Source organism: Mauremys reevesii, linkage group 22 (assembly GCF_016161935.1).
Source record: "Mauremys reevesii isolate NIE-2019 linkage group 22, ASM1616193v1, whole genome shotgun sequence".
NCBI classification, from domain to species: domain Eukaryota; kingdom Metazoa; phylum Chordata; order Testudines; family Geoemydidae; genus Mauremys; species Mauremys reevesii.
In genome coordinates, this window is record NC_052644.1 from 14645366 (window position 1) to 14651365 (window position 6000).

Consider the following 6000-nt stretch of genomic DNA (forward strand, 5'->3'; position numbering starts at 1 on the left):
CCCTTGGGAGCGCTGTTCCCACGTCTCACAATTTTAGTTCCTGTCACATGGCATTTGATGTTCTACATAAAGCCCCAGGTCTGATAGTCAGGGGAGTTAGTAAAAAACTCAGCTTTCATTAAAAGAAAAAAAAAAAGGAAATTTATAACCCTCGTGTTTGGAGAGAAAAGTCTGAAAATGTGACTCGAGATACCTCTAAGATCAAATCCCCAGGCAAATACAAAGATCCCACACTGGTGACTGGTTTGGAAATCCCATGAGTTTTAAGCCAATCTCAAGATTGTTGGGGTGACTCGAGTGCTGTGAAAGCTTGAGGCTGGGGACTGTGTGAGGAAAGGTTGGCAGGCAGAGCTGTGTCCAGAGCTCTATTTCCAGAGTTGTTGGAAGCCTGATTCAGGAAACCACTTACACATAGCCACAGGCATTGCAGGCCCTTCCTGACTAGGGGATGCCTTCCTGAACTGCAGCCTTAGTTACCTGTGTGTCGAGATTCCATCCATAAACACACTTGTGGCTTAGCCCTAGATTGTGACCATCTCTGGGGAAGGGACTGTCCCCTTCATTACTGATCTGTGCAGCACCTGGCACAGCGGGTTCCTGATCCCTGATTGGGTCTCCAGGAAACTACAGTAACATACTGTGATAGGGTCAGGCCAGATGGCTACAGGAGAGTGGTGGAAGATAGATACGTTAGCCCAGATTAAGCAGGTCCCTTTTCCTGGGCAAAATAGCAGGACTATTCCATAACAATCAGAACCTGCTAGAACTGAGTTAAGGCAAGCAGGCTAATTAGGAGACCTGGAGCCAATTAGGAAGCTACTAGAACCAATTAAGGCAGGTAGGCTAACCAGGACACCTGGTTAAAAGAAAGAACTCCTTCAGTTGGGGACAGGGGCACATAAGGTGTTGGGAATGAGAGGACATGTTGCTGGAGGACTGAGGAATACAAACACCATCAGGCATCAGGAAGAAGGTCCTGAGGTGAGGACAAATAAGGTGCTGGGGGAAGGCCATGGGGAAGTGGCCCGGGGAGTTGTAGTTGTTACACAGCTGTTACAGGAGACATAGTAGACAGCTGCAATCCACAGGGCCCTGGGCTGGAACCAGGAGTAGAGGGCAGGCCTGAGTTCCCCATTCTCCCAACTCCCTATTTGACACAAGAGGTGTTGACCTGGATTGTGGGTCCCACCAGAGGGGAAGGTCTATCGCCTGTCCCAGACACACTAGGTGGACCAGCAGAGACTGTGGGGATTGCTCTCCCTTCCCCCCATGCTGGCCAGTGATGAGGTTAGCTGAGTGAATGGCAGGGTTGAGTCAGTGGCAAAGGTGGCCAGTCTGAGGACTGCCGTGAACCTCTGAGGCAAGCAAATCCGCCGGAAAGTGCAAGACCCACCAAGGCAGAAGAGGAACTTTGTCACAATACCTAATAAATAATGTACAACACCTAGCACAATGGGGCTCTGATCCCTGACTGGGGCTCCAGAGTGCTACTGTAATACAAATAATTAATCACAATGATAATCCCTTTCATCATTTCTTTGATGTTTCTCCTCAGCCAGCCTCCCAGTAATGAATGATTGATTTCACTGTGACTTTGGTCATCTCTCTCTCCCCATCCCAGACTCACTGGGTACAGGGGATCTAAGGAGCTGTCTCTGCCACATCTGTCTGTAAATTTGCTAACACTGCTTGGCCTCACTGTCATACCCACCTTTCTTTACCAGCAGATAAAGCACCACAGCAAGAACCACGATGGCAGGGATTGTAATTCCCAACAGGAGCTTTAGATCCAGCCCTAGGAAAGAACCTCGATGTGAATGGCCTCTCCAAGCAGCCACCGGCAAGTCCCCACTGGCTGGAGCTGGCTGAGTCCCATGGTAAGTGACCCCTCATGTCCTCACGAACATACCTCATGTCCTCCACGAACCACCCCATGTGTTATCTGCATGGTGTCATTATTGGCTGTTCTTTCTGAGTAAAGTTTTCCACAAATTATTTTGACCCAACAGTTTTAAATCCTAACACAGTTTAATTGAATTAAATGTTTAGTCCTGTATGTGCACATGCAATATTATACTTAAGTCATTACAGAGAAACAATTTTGAAATGAAAGATATTTTGTTTTGTTTAGAACTGAGTTTTGTTTCATTTTGGTTTTCCAAATCCAGAAATAGAAAGAAACATCCTTTGAAAGGAAACAAAGCAAAACACTCTGTGTTTCTAACTGACATTTTGTCTCATTTTTATTCTGAAAACCCAAAACAAAGGAAAATGTCTAGTCAAAATGAGATCAAAGGAAAATTTTTGTTGAGTTTCATTGCATATTTTTCATCAAAACATTAACATTTCCATCACAAGTTTTGAATGATATACTTTTATTCATAATTTTTTTGTGAAATAAACCTGGATCTCCCAGATCTGGGTGAGCTTCTCAAGGCAGGAGGCAACCCTGTGGGAACTGCCCTGCTTCAGGAAGCATCATGATTCAGGACAGCACCCAGGTACAACACTTCAAACAACCACTTTGGATTCCATCAATAGGACTTTATCAGGAGCTTAAAGATAGCCACCTATATAGAATGTGTAGTCCTGGATAGGGTTGGACTAGAGCACGTATTCAGAGGTAATAGGTAATAACTGGAGATATACCAATCTCTTAGAACTGGAAGGACCTTGAATGGTCATTGAGTCCAGCCCCTGCTTTCACTAGCAGGACCAATTTTCCCAGATCCTAAGTGGCCTCCTCAAGGATTAAACTCACAATCCCTGGGTTTAGCAGGCCAATGCTCAAACCACTGAGCTATCCTCCTACCAGAGGCTTCTTAGGTTGGGCCCAGAGATCTGTAGGGCATGTAGAGATGTGTGTGGAGACAGTCAACAAATCTCAATGGAACAGTTTTCCATCAGAAAATGCTGTTTCTGCAAAACACAACCATTTGACAAGACACTTCGATGTAAAAATATTGCTGAATTTCTCTTCCATGAAATATATCAAATTTCGACTCTCTTTTTTGTCCTGATTCCATATGAAAATAAAATTTGAAATGTCAGAATTTCCTGCAGGAGAGAAATTACTTTTCCCTCCCGCCCCTGTTACTGGCCAGGGCTGGGCTGGGATACAGTCTGTGATGTTGCACCCCATATGTTTTAAGAAGTGAGGGAAGTATGCTAATGAGTGTGAATATAATGTAATTGGAATATGCTTCTGGGGTGTGCAAAAGGTCTCTTGTGAAGTAACATTACAAAGCTTATAATCTATGGAGTGTGTTCATCCTCTTTGTATGAATGTATCATTCTTGTATCTAAAGCTAGAAATATGAAGTATAACTCTGAGGTCCTATTGTAATTATGTAAGTGAGGGCCATTAATGGTGGTTTAGAATCTTGAGGCTCCATTGACTAGGACAATTGGTTGTACATGGCTCTGTTACTTGCAAGCCTTCCTGTGTTCCTGTGGTGAGGCCTGGAAGAATGAAGGCTGGGATCTCACAGGACATGTGACCAGGTCACATGACACTGAAATCCATTTTAACCTGGTGCTTTTCCATTTAGAAGGAGGGTGGGACCCAGGAGAGACAAAAGATTCACTGCCTTGTGTCAAAGATATAAAGGAGGTGGAACAGAACAAAAGGGGCTGCCACTCATGAGAAATCCCTAGTCATCACTGGAGCTGGAACTAACAAGGGCTGTACCAGGGGAAAGAATTGGGCCCAGATGAGAAGGAGTCTAGTCTGTGAAGAGGTTATCGGACCATCTCTGAGGATTAGATTTACCTGTATTCAGTTTCTTAATGTATTAGGCTTAGACTTGCATGTTTAGTTTTATTTTGCTTGGTAACTTACTTTGTTCTGTCTGTTATTACTTGAAACCACTTAAATCCTACTTTTATTCTTAATAAAATCACTTTTGTTTCTTATTAAACCCAGAGTAATTGATTAATACCTTGGGAGCAAACAGCAGTGCACAACTCTCTATCAGTGTATAGAGCTTTATACAGTGTAAAATCGATTTATTTGAGGTTTGGATCCCACTGGGAACTAGGTGTCTGGGTGCTGGAGAGGTGACCTCTGAGTGGTTTTCAGTTAAAGCGTGCAGCTTTGGGGCATAGTTCAGACCCTGGGTCTGTGTTGCAGCAGGCTAGTGTCTGGCTCAATAGGCAGGGTTTTTGAGCCCCCAAGCCATCAGGCAAAATGGACTCAGAGATAATCTCAGCACGTCAGGTGGCAGTCCCAAGGGAGTCTCTGTTGTAACCCATCACCTTCTCTCTCTCTCTCTCTCTCTCACACACACACACACACATTTTTTGCCCCTCACTCACAGGTTACGCTGAGGTGTAGCAGGGCTGAGCTGGGTTAGTCACCCATTTGTCGCTGTTCTTCGTCTCATAGACACAGGCATAATTTCGGAGCTGCCACTGGACACTGTATGGTTATAGCCATAGGTGACCTTGTCCTCCAAACCCGTCTGGGATGAAATCTCCTCATGTCCTTACAGAAGATGATGCGAGTGACTGGGGCCTGGGAAATCACAGAGCACTGGAGCTGAACGGAATCCCCCTGTTGGGCGGACGTCTGGCTCAGGTAGAGGGTTGGGGCAGGGAGAGCACCTGGGAAGGGGAATGGGTCACAGCTGTCAGTGGGGTTGTCACTGGCTCCCATTTTAGGGGGAGCCCAGGGAGCATTTTGCCATGGCTATGAGGGACTGGGAACTGGTGCTGTGGGAATATGAATCCCTTGGGGTCAGAGCTGGGGTGTTCTCTGCTTCCCAGTGCCTGTGCCCCGGGGAGGTGGGATGGGCCATGGATGTGACTCTCTTCTTACCAGCATGTCACATCGGCCCCAGGTCACAGGACAGAGGCAATGGGACAGGGAGGGGTCAGCCAGGAGACCTGTGCACCCCTCTTGGATCCAACACAGTCCTATATGCCCTGTGCCACTGCTACCAAGCTGAGAAGGGAGCGGCCCAAGGGGTGGTGGCTGGATGTGGTGGAGGGGGAAGGGTAAAGGCCCTAGGCAGATTGGGGACAGACAGACAGACGGACTCACCGGGCACAGAGCAGTTCTCCTGGCTGCTGGGGCTCAGCGCTGGGAACAGACAGGTGACGTGTGTTCAGAGCCGGGCTAGAATCTCCCCTGCTGTGAGATGCCCTGAATAGCTGATGGGGTCTGTGCTCACCCCATGAGCACAGGCCCTGGATTCCAACCCCACCTGTCCCACCAGGGACACGCCTGCTCCATGAGGCTTCACAGAGCCCTGATGCACCCTCCTGCCCCAGGTCCCCTCTGGACTAGTGACGCCCTGGCAGCAGCCTGAGGGATTCCATGTCATCACCAGTGAGCAGCGCCTACGTTCATCCCCAGCCCGTTAACTGAGTTCAGCCCTTCACTTCACCAGCAGAGCCTGCAGCAGGAAACGTGCTACAGACACAGAGGGACAGGGCCGAGACCTCATACGGACATTTGAGACACAGGCCCAAAGCAGAACCCCTGATCCCAGCTCCCAGCCCCCAACATGTGACCTGGGCCCAGCCCTATAACGAGTCTGACCCCGAGCCCTAGACCCAGAACCCCTAAATTCTGGGGAATCCAGAACTGGAGCCCAGCCTGGACCCCCTGCTCAGTGTCTCGGGCCCATTAGTAACAGGGGGCCCTGCGGCTGGACCCCAATAATCCCACATCCCCAATGGCAAATGGCCCTCCCTGCTCTCCTCTGCCTCCAGGCTGAGGCCCGCACAACCTGGCATGAGCATCCTGCCCCAGCCCAGCCCGTCCGACTCCATGTGCCTGGCATAAGCGCCGGCTGGGCCCATGACCACACCAGGTGTTTGAATACAGCCAAATGCCAGGTCACAGCTCCCAACAAGGAATGCCCGGCCAGACCATGCAGCCTGGGGCCTGGATGCACACCACTTTGCCTTTATGAGCAGGAACCTGGGAAAGGAGACTTAGGGGTCCCAGAGGAGCAAGTGGCATCGGCATGAGCTCCCAGGACACCACAGAAG